The sequence below is a fragment of the Stigmatopora nigra genome, chromosome 11 (genome assembly GCF_051989575.1).
Source record: "Stigmatopora nigra isolate UIUO_SnigA chromosome 11, RoL_Snig_1.1, whole genome shotgun sequence".
Lineage (NCBI taxonomy): Eukaryota > Metazoa > Chordata > Actinopteri > Syngnathiformes > Syngnathidae > Stigmatopora > Stigmatopora nigra.
Genome location: NC_135518.1, coordinates 2,361,016 through 2,375,201, shown reverse-complemented (window position 1 = coordinate 2,375,201; position 14,186 = coordinate 2,361,016).

Genomic DNA, 14,186 nt, shown 5'->3' with positions numbered 1-14,186 from the left:
TTTATTTTTTTATGTTTCATATGTACTATTAACAGATGCAGTTTTTCATATGTATCGTATCTTGTGCTGACCCGGCCTATCTGTCAAATTTTTAAAGTCAATGTGGCCCCCGGGCCGAAAAGTTTGCCCACCCCTGGGATAAGGGGTACGGAAGATCAATTAATCTGCTGCAATTATGATTCGTAACTGACGAGTTTGTTTCAGACCAACCACTACAACTCATGTGAGGTTGTATAATGTAATTTGTACCCAGTACATTTTCTAATATTCTCTTTTATTTAGTCTTTCTTTTTAATTCACAAATGTAAAACTCCTCTGCATCACATTTATTTTGAAACAGATATTAATAGAAGAGTACTGATAATAATTTAAAAAAAAGTTGGGATTGCAAGCACTTATAAAACGTTCACTATTGTCTTTAATGTTTCCAAACAATCATTTAATTTTTTAGCAATGCTAAATTCATTGTTTGAATTGTTCTACGAGTGTCTACCTTCCTTTCTCTCAGCAGATTAGTGATAAACTAGCTGAAAACATGAATACATTGGTCCATTTTCTCTATCCATTAGAAATGATCCTGGCATGTGTTTGCACAATATATTTTAGCCAGAAACAACAAACCTGTTGTGACTCTCAGGACGCACTCACACGCAGCCATTTCTCAAATGCAATTTCCTCTCAATAGCATCAGTCTCTCTGATATCTGGGGAGAGGCAAACATAATTTTAGGGTGGCTCAGTTACACTTGATTAATTGTTATGGGAAGGGGTAGTGATATGACACTCTCCCAGTGCGGGAACAGGCAAGATTTATTTTTAGAGCTGCAGCTGCCAGGAGTCACATTTTGCAGTGATTCTGTGACTAGGTGGCAGATGTTACCACTGATATACTTTAATCCAGCGTACATCCCGTTGTAGTACTAGCCTGTTGAGGAAAGATCAGAGAATGCAGTAGGTTCTCATCAATGCAAAATTAGAAGTAGTATGACATTATGATGACAGTGTCCAGACAATTATCTTCCAATATGGTAAGCGTCAATAAGACACTGTTATCAAATCCTGCAAATAAGCCTGGAAGGTTGAAAAACTTTAATGCAAATTGGCTGCTGAAGACAGTGGTAAGTGCAGCTCTGCTCAGCATGAAACCCCCTGTGATCGGCAGGGTATCCCCCGCCTATGGCTTGGAGTCAGCTGGGATAGAAGATGAGATGAGACTTTAAGTACTTTAAGCACTTACCTCTGTCAATAGCTCTTCTCAGCTTAATCTTAAACCAAAAAATGACAATGAGATACCTATGCAGTATTATTAAGTGAAGATCATAATTTATTGTGCAGGTTATTCTATGTCAGCTAAGGCCTATCGTCAGATTTGAGAGGTGTCATCTGGTCAGCAGGAGCAGCTTGTTCGGGAGGTTTTTGGCGCACAAGGAACCCAGAGTTGTGACTGCTTTTTCCTTTTTGTACGAATATGGTTTTGTACAACATGACAGCATCAAGACAATTGCCAAATTCGATAGCCAAGATTTAATTTATCAAAGTACTAAGACCATGTTCCTCATGCTCATTGCCGTCATCGTTTTGGGGGAAATTTAACATCCATTCTGCTCCTCCAGTCGTCTTAACCTCTTGGCGAGCAACCTGCCACTGTCCACCAGAACATAAAGTTCAAACTCCATCACCCTCTGTAAATCCACGTTTTTACCTTGAGATGGACTCAGACTTTTAAAATTGTGAGGATGGTCCGGAACTGGTTAACCTGTAGGACTCATACTCGGACAGTGACCTCCTTGTTCGGCTTAGTTTCCAACACTCTCCCTCATTGAATTATCCCCCGGATACTTTTTCCATAGGGAAACCAGGTCCTCTCCTTTCGTCGTGTGGCCATCTATAGTGGACCACTGCATGGTTTTCAGTTTTTTTCCTGAAACTGGGGAGTCGTCTTTTTCTTTTTTCTTGGGGACACACAGACGTGACCCTTCCCGAGTCGTGGAGGAGGACGTGGGGTAGTTTTTTCCAAGCCCGATCTGCCCAGTCAGCACAACATGCTTCTAACTTGCCAATGCCAGTTCAAGGTTCCTGCTGCCCAGTACCAGCTAAAGCTCCCCACTCAGCACTGCCAGCACAAGCTCCCTGCACGTCAGTGCTAGTTTCTGTCCCCCACTCGCCAAAGCCTGTTCCTGTCCCCCACTTGTCAAAGTCAGTTGCTGCCCTCCTATCTCATGCTCCCGTGCTGGCACCCCGTGCTCATGCGCCGGTGCCAGCACCCCGTTTTCATGTGCCCATGCTAGTGCCTCGTTCTCAAGTGCCCGTCTCGTCGCTAGCGAGCAGCGTCCTGGACGACGGAGGCCCTGACGCCTGCAACTCATCCTATTTCTAAGGCAAGGTGGCCTGCAACCCATCCTGCTTCTGGGGGAAGTCGGCCAGCGATCCCATCCTGCTTCCAGGAGGAGGTGGTCTAAGGGTCATCCTGGTTCCAGGGTGCGTGGCCTGCAACCCAACCTACTTCCTCGGGTAAGGCGGCCAGCGATCCCATCCTGCTTCCAGGAGGAGGTGGTCTAAGGGTGTTGGGTTTATTCTGTATTACTATTATACATATAGTTGTATTAATTCATTTCTTTGTTAAATCATTCTCTTTCTATTCTCAAAGTGTTGCGAGGTCACCAATAACCGCCAAGTCATCTCTAACCTGGACTGCCTCCCTTTTGTAACGAGGCCAGGGTCATTTGGCTAATAACAAGAATGTTGCTTCTGTCATTTACAACATAGTGGCTATACCTCGTGACGAACTTCGGGTTTTTCTTTATGTAATTGTTATATGATTCTTAGGTCAAGGCATAATTGTTCTAATCCAAATGTTGTTTGGTCTAGTCTCCTGCCTTGTTATTGGTAAAATGCATTGATTGTTATTGTAGTTCCAGATGTTGTTTTACTCATACGTGATGAAATGATCAACAACTCTGTAAATTGTTTTGATTCATGGCAATAAGAGTCGTACGAAAATGTCTATTCGAGGAGACGCTCCGAAGTTGTAGGGGAAACCCTGGCTTGTTGAATCTCCCCTCTGAAGTTTTTATCCGTGATCCATTCTATTTAATTAAATGTCAATAATTGAATAAGATGTCTGCCTGCAGTTATTGATAATTACGAACGAGGGTAATTATTAATGAACCTAACAAAGGGCCATCCTGGTTCCAGGGCAAGGTGTTCTGAAACCCATCCTGGTCCCAGGGCAAGGGAGCCTGCAACCAATCCTAATGCCAGGGTGAAGTGACCTACGACCAATCCTGCTTCCAGGGCAAGGCAGCCTGAGGACCATCATGCTTCCAGGGCAAGGCAGCCTGTGACCCATCCTGCTCCAGTGGCAAGACTACTGCGACCCAATGTACTTCCAGTGAAAATTGGTGTTAGGATTATTAGTCTTACATCATTATATATTTGCTTGCAATGAAGAATGCTTTGCTTTACTATCAAACTTAGTTTCCTATTATAATTAAATGGTTGCCTGCAACGAAGTGAATGCTTTGCTCCTGAGAACTTTAGTTAGACTAAACACCAAAACGCCTTGGGCCTTGGACTACTTGGAGTGAACAAAACAAATAAGTTACAAAACACCTTGAACTGCACAAACCTTCATTTGTTTTGACTATATTGACGTCTCACTTCTGTTTCCCACCCCTCATGAGAGTTGAGACGTCCATTGTAACAAGGGTCCTTGAAGTTAATAAACAAGAAAACGCCAGAACGAAGCGGGGACTAGACCTCACTGGTTTGATTTCTCCTGGCAAAAGAAAATACAGAAGATTGTCTTTTCCCTTTATTTGTGTGTGCATTTTGGAATGACTTTTGGTGAATCAATCATGGTGTTAGCATATGGTGGCCTGGAACCAGTCGTGCTTTCAGGAAACCATTCAGGGTGATGTGCCATCGCCATCGTCCCTCCAAAGACCGCTCAAGATGAGGCGACCTCCGAGATCACCGCCGTCCCTCCAGAAACCATTAAGGGCGCGGCGGCCTGTGGAATCGCTATTGCTCCTCCAGAGACCGTCCATGATGAGGGAACCTAAGACAGGGTTCAGGGTGAGTCAATCTGCGACAACACCGCCGTCCCTCAAAAGACTGTTCAGGGCGAGGCACCGGCTGCTTCCCACGGGAACTGCACGGACAATCACCGCATCCTCGTAGGCCGGATCAAACGACCACCAGATCGGCCAGCCAGCTGCCCCCTCATCGGTCAGATCCAACAACTGCCGCTTCCTCGTCGGTAGGACCGGACTAATGCCAGACTGGCCCGACCAGCCTGGACTTCCAACAGACTATGTTTTGGTGCCTGGTGTTTGGATATTCTTGTTTTGTTATGGACCCTTAGGTGCGGGGTTATGTTAGGATTTGGACTGTTGTTTTCCTGCCCATGGAGTATTTCCTGCTTTCTGCCTCTTGTGTGACCTACTCCCATATAAGTCGCCTCATGTATGAGCCATACCCTTAACATGAAGTAAAAATTGTTGAATTTTCCAATTTCTCGCATGTAGGCTGCCCCCTAACTCACAGTTTTCACCTCCATATTCATGATTTTAAGGGAGTACAATTGTGTTACTATGAAGAGAAAATCAACATCACATACTGACATACTGTATGAATCAAAAGCACATTATTAGGGTTAATATCGTCAGGAAGTTAATATGTCTACTTTGTAAATGCAAAAAATCTAATTATTCGTTTTGAAAAAACGAAACAAGTATATTTTTATGAGAACCTGATGCTTTCTAATGTCAGAAATTTCAATTATCTCACCAGAAGTTTAAGATGTAGCGGGCAAATTGCTTCTAATGTCGGTAATACAGCGTTGCCATTTTACCAAGGGTGCCGGTGTCTTACCCAGTTAAACATGCACTGACTGGCCAGATGCGAGTAGCCTTCATAGATTTGTTCTCAGCCTTTACATTGTAAGCACATCCCAATAGTTGTTGAGGCTGATCGAAAGTCTTGGATCATTAAAATATCATTCTTGATACCTGCGTACTGTGTATCCCATACTATTATTGCACTCAGAGACTTGGTGAACACTATACCGCTACAGATACACTTCATGGTTGTAGTTACGTTACTTCCTTTTTGTTAGGAAATGATTGTACATTTCTAATTATGAAACAAAACAAAATTCTGCTTTAGACAAAGACTGGATTTTAAACTTGTTTCCAAACCCCCTAGGTCTTTTGAGTGTTACAATGTGAGCCAGACAGACTCAACCAAACACAACTTTCACTTAGAAAAGTGAGTTATGGCTCTTCTTTCAAATACGGACCCATAAACATTGCGATGAAACCGCCCCACAGATGAACGATCATATTGTTGTGACTAGGTGATGTTTCAATGCCTTTGGATGTGCCAGCCAACGTGCCACCAAAACATGAACTGTGTTTTGTCTAGTGCCAGCCATGTGAAACCCAAAGGCCATCGGGCTCCTCTTTTTATGGGACTTCTCCTTGCCCTAATTTTTCTATCTCTGCAAGCTCAAGGAGGAGGAGTATATTCATGCTGCAGTAATTATTTTTGATTCACCCAATTGTATGTTCATGGAATTGCATGGTTATTGCCATCAACTTAACAGTCTTAGATTTTACTTTTTTTAAAGGAAGAACAGGATTTTTATAACCTGACCTAAAATGGTCAAATTTGAAGGTCAAATGCTCGCATGTTTTAAGGCTTGTCTCTGCACAATACGCAGTTTTCTTGTCTCTCAACCGCTTAATGAAAATTAAATTCATGGTTCATTGGCGGATTGGCCAGGCAGTAACATCTGCGCTGGCCGAGACACAGTGACAAATCTTGACAGTGCAAAAAATATGTACAGCTTTCCTAATAAGTGTGGTACTTAATTACCAATACACAATCCTCTTAGTCAGTTCTTGTCGTATCGTCTGCATTTGTCATGCTCATGTCAAAAAAATCTCTGAAAAACTTAAAAAGAAAAATTGGATATCACAATGGAAAAACATGTATAAAAAGCCATTCGCAGCCAACCTTGTTCAACCAGCCGACCATACATGTTTTTGGAATGTGGGATTCCTCCCACTAAAGTACTTTGTGAAACCACACACAAGCCCAAAGACAACAGGCAAACTCCACACATTGAGGACCAACCTAGGATCAAACCCTCGACCCGAGAACTGTGAGGCCGAGGCACTAATCAGTCGTCACTATTGATATTTAATGAAGCTTCCTAGAACCCATAGCCAGTTCAAGGAAATGCACGGCATGCTCCCATTGTCACCAGTGAGGACAGAATATTGTTGGGCGTTTTGATTTGGGGAAAACTTAATTGAAGCAGCGTCATATGCATGAACCGATAAAATGTAACCTGCAATGACCTGGACATGTATGTTTCCACTAGTTGGCGCTACACAGTTGTTGTAATTAATTCCTGGATGCCTGTTTAGGGTGTAAGTTTTCATGAGTTCATGAAGTTTGGGAGAGATTCGTTGAATTACGGCCGAGTGAGTTATGGCAGTTTGAAATTTCAATACAATTTTAAAGGGTGTCATTGAGTTTTGCCACTTACAAAGCCAAGCCAAATCTGACACGTGTCAGTCATATGAAAGATCTGAGTGATTGAACACAGGCCTTAGAAGTGTATGGTATTCTCGTGAGTTTGGCATGTTGGCAAACACTAATTTATGTTTGACCCCTCGTGGATGCTACGCAAAACCACCAAAACCCACCGTTTGGTAGCTTTTGATCTCACAACTTTCCACCAAATTGATCCACCAATTTTGAGGCGAACGGGAATAAGTCCTCAGGAGTTCAAATGTGGAGCCTAGACAATATGGCTTACTTCCTGTACGATTTGGGATGTTTGCTCGAGACTTATTGTTTGTAGTCAACATAACGAGGCACCACATAATGTAGATCTGTTTAAAAAACAGTACAGAGGAAGTAATTTTAAATGTTTGGATAGGGCGCTGTTGAGCTAGTTTTTGGACAATTTGTATGGAATGCACATTGAAAGTTTTTTGGCCAAAAAGGTACGTTGTGGTCCTACTTACTCCCTAACAGCCAAATAAAAGTACTTTTTTTGGGTGAACAACTGGTCGCCATGGCATGTCGCCATGAACCGAGGAAATGGGTTTCAAAATACAGTGGTACCTCACACACCAACAAAAACAAAAACATGACTTACTGGACGACACACACGAGGTAAAGGTAGTAATACTCCCACACCAGTCATCACCGTGTGTATGTGTGTGTATGTTTGTGTGTATGTGTGTGTATGTGCGTATGCGTGTGTATGTGTGTATGTATGTGTGTGTGTGTGTGTGTATGTGTGTGTATGTGTGTGTATGCGTGTGTATGTGTGTGCGTGTATGTATGTGTGTGTATGAGTGTATTGAGTGTATATTTATATATATATATATATATATATATATATATATATATATATATATATATATATATATATATATATATATATATATATATATATATATATATATATATATATATATATATACATACACATATCCCCACCTCCACCACCACTCTATCTATCTATCTCGCTAAAAAGACGTTTTAAAAAAAGGCAACGGATGCAAAACTGAGTTTGGTTGTTTAGACTAGCCATTTTACAATGTACTCACGTAATCATCACCCACAAAACCATCAAAGTCCTCATTTTCTGTCTCTGAATTGAATTGTCCATCAAAAACGTTTAATACAGTTGCCCACTCGGCCAAAATCCATTTGCAAATAGTAGCTAGCATGTAGCTAGCGTGACGAGCCTGGCGCTGCCTGCCACTCTTCGTCATGCTGTGTTGATGTCAATGTATACTGGCCACAATCCATTCGCAAACACAGTGGGACCTCGCTACCTCGCGGTTCCACCATCGCGGCTTCAGAGCTTCGCATTTTTTTTATATAAAAAAAAAAAGAATATATTTATTAAATTGAAATTCACCGGGGCTTTCGCTCCGAGCCAATTCGGGGACCGTGCTCCACGTCGGACTTATTTCTATGAGACACCGCCGTTTGACATGTTTGACATTTTTTTTCATCCTTTTTTCTGAGAACCAGGAAATTCAGCGGGACTTTTGCCCGAGCCTATCCGAGGATAGTGCATGCTTCGGACTGAACCATTCTGACGTCCCGCCGTTTGACTTAGAAACATTTTCGGACCTAGAAAATTTTTCGGTCATAGAACATTTTCGAGAACCAGGAAATTCACCGGGACATTTGCCCTTGCCTATCCGAGGATAGTGCATCTTCGGGTAAATTTTTCAAAAAGAATAATAATAATATATTCATTCTGTCCATTTGACACTACTGATTGGAGTGAAGGTGTGAGCCATTTTCTGCATTCTTCCCGGTCACTTAGGTCCAAGCGCAAAGAAGCCAGGCGTGCTGTTTCTTCATCTGGCTGATGAGCTCAGCAAAGTCAAGTGAATTGACGGATTATGTCGTTTGAGGGGAGCCAGTGCTCAGTGTAATGGAGAAAGAGAGGTGGGGACCAAGTCTAACAGTTTGTGGTCGTTTGGTAAAGAAGTTCTTTATCCAACTGAAGATGGAAGAGGATAGTCCAAGGTGGGAGAGTTTGTCAGTCAGAATGTCCGGTTTTATGGTATTAAAGGCTGAGGTATAGTCAATGAAAAGCATCCTCCTGTAATTACCTTGTTGTTCCAGGTGGCTCAGTGATGTATGTAGAGCGATGGCGATAGCATCCTCAGTAGACCTGTTTGCTCTGTAAGCAAATTGGTGAGGGTCAACTGAGGGAGGGATTGTATTCCTGATATGGCGCAACAGGCCTATAATCATTCATGCTGTGAATGGTTGGCTTTTTGGGGACAGGTATAATGGATTTTAGGCAGGATGGGATGATGGACTGTTGCAGGGAACAATTGAAAATTTGTGTGAAGTTTCCAGCCAGCTGGTCAGCACAGGCTTTGAGCACCTTCCCAGGTACTCCGTCTGGGCCAGCATCCTTCCTGGTGTTCACAGACCGTATTACTAGTCTCACTTCCTGTTCCCAGAACTTCAATGTATTGCTGGAGGGTGGTGGTGAGGGTGTTGCGACTAGATCTGATTTGTCAGACTCAAAGCGAGCAAAGAAACGGTTCAGTTTCTCTGCTATAGAGGCATCTGCGTTAACAGACATATTATTGTTATTGTAGTTGGTAATATGTCGGATTCCCTGCCACATGTTTGGGTTTTTTTCTGTGAAGTGCTCCTCAATTTTCTTAGTATTTGCTGTCTTGGCCTTTTCAATGCCTCTTTTCAGCTCTGCTCTGGCAGCTCTATATTTTATCTTGTCCTCTGATCTGAAGGCGGTGTTATGGCATTTGATGTCTCATTGGTCATACAGGGTTTTTGGTTAGGAAAAACCTGAATCATTTTATTTGACTTTGTCAATGCAGTTTTTGATTTAGGAAATTACAGTGTCCGTGTAGTCCTGGAGGTTGTCGTGTTCGAAAAGTTCCCAGTTGGTGGGGGAAAAACACTCCTGCAGCTGAGAAAGAGCATCGTCGGGCCAAGTTTTTATTATCTTTATTTATGGCCTTGTTAGCTTCCGGACTGGAGTGTAAGTAGGGGTGAGATATATGCAGAGTTGATCTGATCCAGCTAGGTGAGGGAGGGAAGTGGCTTTATAAGCATGTTTGATGTGAGAATAGACATGGTCAAGAGCTTTGTCCTCTCTAGTATTACATTTTAGTATTGAATAAACTTAGGTAGAACAGTCTTTAAACACCCTTTGTTGAAGTCACCAGCAAAAATAAAGACTCCATCGGGGTGGTCAAGCTGTTGTTTGTTTACAACCATTAGCAGGAGGTTAAATGGTGTGTTAATAGTTCGCATTCGGAGGTACATAAATAGCCGATACTATGACGACCATTAGCTCTCTCGGAAAAATAATAGGGCCAACATTTTCTTGCCAATAGCTCTAAATCCAGGGAACAGTGAGTGTCAATTATCCTACTGTCACAACACCATTCATTGTGTATAAACATGCAAAGTCATTCTCCTTTGGTTTTGCCTGTTATTTCTTTTGAAAGATTGTTCCGAAAAAGCGTTCGGCTAGCTAGCGATACCGCAGCGTCAGAGATATGTGGGTGTAGCCACGTTTCCGTGATGAGAATAATGTAACAGTTCCTAACAAAGCTGTTGGTAGCAATTCGAAGTTCCAACTCATTCTTTTTGTGGGTGATGGATCGGGCGTTGGTCAATAATATACTAGGAAGCGGTGCTTGGTGTTGTTGTCTTATTTTAGCAGCAAGGCCTGCAAATTCCTGGGGGGTCCACGTCACGGATAAGCTCTCATGATCTACAAACATCACTGCAGTGGTGAAGAAGGCTCAGAAATGACTATACTTCCTCAGGGTACTTAGGAGGAACAACTTGGATACCAAGCTTCTGATAACCTTCTATAGAACCACTGTAGAGAGCATCCTGGCATACTGTATCACAGTGTGGTACTCTGTAGGCACGGCGGCAGACAACAAAGCCATGCAGAAAGTGATAAAAACTGCCTCGAGGATCGCCGGCTGCTCTCTGCTCTACTGGAAGACAGTTTATGCGGCAGGCAGTGGCAGTAGCTCTAAAATGAAGAATTCGAGGGAACGTTGACAAGCACCTGCTTATGGCAGGTGTGATACTGGTGTGCTCATAGTGAGCAATGATGATGTCGCTCACACTGGTACTAAGTGCGCTCAGGGAGGTTGTCTTTCTGCCAAGACCAACGAAAAATTTGAGGGAACATTGGTCACCAGCCAATTAGTATACCAGTCATGTTTTTTTAGATGAGTGCGATAAAATCCTAATCCAATAATTTACAAACAAAATGACATTTCTAATAATATATATTGTGTTGATGAATTCTGTGAGTTAGCGAATGTTTTTTCTTTCTCTTGTCTTGATAATTGAATCCACAACAATACCAGTAATGATAGATGCAAATATTATGTTGTGGTGTTTTTTGCACATAATTCACCCAGGGAAACACTGTTCACGTTCCTGCATTTCACCTGTACACAGTAGGGGGAACACAAAAGCAAAAGAGACACTTCTTCCCCGCAATGTCATACGTGCTGTGACAAAGGTATTTTGAGTGACTCAAAAGGAAACATTATCTTTTCTCGTCTTGACTAAAACACCCCTCAAGCAACTACAATCTCTTGGCACCACAATAGTGACCCTGACATTGGACTTCCAGTCTCCTGGGTGACGACAAACATGATTGTGTAAAAATATGCCTAAGCACTGGGAGGTGTGGTTTGCACAAGGCGCAATTCGGCCTCCCCGGCATCGTGGACGACGCCAGGAAGTTCTGGCATGTCGTCGCCAGGCTAAACAGCAGGACAACGTCCAGGTGGTTCAGTGCATCACCTCCCCTCTTGCTTGAACTAATTCTGGTGCACTGAAAGAACACCAGTTGAAGCTGCATGGGCTGTCCTGGTGTGGTTGGGCGGAGACACTTGTGAGACATAAAATACCTTGGCAAGCGCACACCAACACAGCTCATGGACTATATATGCTGGATCTTTTAGATGAGTTCGAACCCAACTCGCATTTTATAGAGTTGATCCTGTGGTATTTCTCGCTAAAGCACGCACTTGGGAACTCTATCACGTCAGATATGCACGATCTCGCAGAAGAGGCCGAGGGCTACTTGATTCCATTGCCAGAGGCCGTGCACGAGCTTATGACGCCAGTTCTTGCCCCAACTAACTACTTGGCCCAGGTTAGGGATATAGGTTTGACACACACAAAGGACGTACCGTTTTTAAAGATGCAGCCAGATATGGCAAAACATACACCAGCTTTAACATACAAACACACGCTAAAAACACGTTTTTAAAAAGGCAACAGAAGCAAAACTGAGTTTGGTTGTACTTTATTTTGCCAATTTACAATGTACTCACGTCATCATCACCCACAAATCCATGAAAGTCCTCATTTTCTGTGTGCGAATTGAACAATTGTCCAAAATGAGTCAACGAAAACGCTCAGTTTTATACGTTCGTCCAGGTGACCACAATTCATTCGCAAATTGTACCTAGCGTAGCTAGCCCAGCACTGCCTGTCCCCATTTGTAAAACTGTGTTGATGTCGATGTCCAGGCCACAATCCAGCCGGAATGACGCAAGCACCAAATTAGTGTGCTCACCGTCATACTGGTTGTATTGACAAAAGAATGATATATCCTAGCAATCACTGCGCAGTACTTTTTCTATGGAGAAAATAGTAGATTCTGGGGCTGCTTGCTGTAGTTGTGAGAGTTGTAAAGGATGGTGTACCCTATCGACTAACAACTTTAGTATTGGTCCGTATATAAAGCACACTGGATTATAAGGCACCATGTCTATTCTGGAGAAAATTTAAGACATTTAAGTGTTTGTATAGTCTTGAAAATACGGTATACCTGCCACACTGTGGAGACAGTAGCAGGATTAACCCCAAGGTTAATGTTTTTACCACACATGCTTCGGGCCAAAGGCGAAGATGGGCCACGCGTCCCGCACGTACACGGCAATTGGAAATGACTCCACCTGTACTGCACAGGGCAGCAAGCAATCAGAACCAGCTACTTTTTGTGGTGGACTCTGTCACCGGTCGGAAGTTCCTATGCAAATCTGATGCTCATAAGATTGTAGTGCCAGTGGTAACTGGGGGACAAGCTGAAGGTTCCTCTTGTTCAGCTCTGCATTTGGCAGAAAACACACTTATACAGACGTATGGATTTTAAGTTTGGAATTACATTTTTGTCCCTAACGGTACAAGTATGAGTTTATTGTTGTCGAGTGGATGTTGCATTTCCCCTCCTGAGAACTTTCTCTGCACACATAAGCTGCTAGTGGACATTTTGAATGGACGACAAGTATAGGCAAGGTCGTTCCTTTCTAGTCCCACAGTAAGGTATCCTGGCAATCCGTTTTTGTTCAAGCTCACTCGCCAGTGGCAACGTGTTTTTAAGGTTATTGAGCAAGTATCCTAACCTTACTCCTCCCACTTTCGCATATGTTTCAACTAAACATCGTTTCCAGCATCAAAATGACACTACTGACCCTTAATTTTTTTATCAGGACCGGTGTTCGTACACACTTGGGCATGCATTTGCACAGTTCTTACTGCTCACCTTGAAAACCAATTAGTGAAATGTATACTCGCGTGGTGCGTAGACTTGCGTCCTTATATTTCATTTTGTGGGGTCTAAGGGTTAGAGATTATACGAGTGAACTACTTTGTTGTTATTGCTGGATCCACTTGGGAAACATTTCAGAAATCTTCTGACCTCTTCCAATAAGGAATGTCCGGCGGCGATTCTGCAAACATGTCGTCGTACCCGAACAATTTTGTTTCACATCAACCTCAATACAAAGACCCAGAGAGGACCATGAGATACTGCCGCCGCAGCTTCTTTGAGAGTGGGGAGGCTTTGTCGCCCAAGCAGGTGGGACTGTTAAAGCTGGACCCCTCTGTTTGTCTTGGGAAAAATAAAACATGGTGGCCAACTGCCTGTTCAGAGCACTCACCAGTGCGGTGCAAGTCAGTTTGGATTATGCTATGGCATCAGATGAGAACTAGAACAAAAGCATGCACGCCCTTAAGTCATCAGACTCTGGTTTACGTGTTCAGCGGGTTCCAATTGGCAATACGTTGTTCTGCTAAATGTCTACCGACATTGCTTGCCTTTTGGGTCCCGCGTACTATTTGATAGGGTCCAGGGCCTTTCCCAGTCTGGTCGAGAGCCAGCTCAACTTGTGGTGCACACATTTGTGTGGCCCGGCCTCAAAAAGGATGTCTGGGCATCAACTGATTTCTGTGTTGCTTGCCAGCGTGTGAAGGTGCAGTGCCAAATCAAAGTACTCCTTGTTCTTTGTTCCTGAGAAGTATTTCAGCCGCGTCAATGTGGACATGGTGGGGCCACTTCCCTCAACACATAGGTTTAAACACTTGCTCATCATGGTCAACAGAAGTACTCGTTTGCTATAGGCCGTTGTCTTGATTTCCATAGCCAAGATAGGTGTGGTTCGGGCATTTATAGGGACATGGGTCACGCATTTTGGAACCCCAACAGATAGAGGTATGCATTTCACATCTAAGTTGTGGAACGTTGTTGCCAGAAGTTTAGGGTTTTAACTGCAACGAACCATCATGTACCACCCGAAGGCGAATTGGCTGTGCAAGCGTTTTCATTGCTCC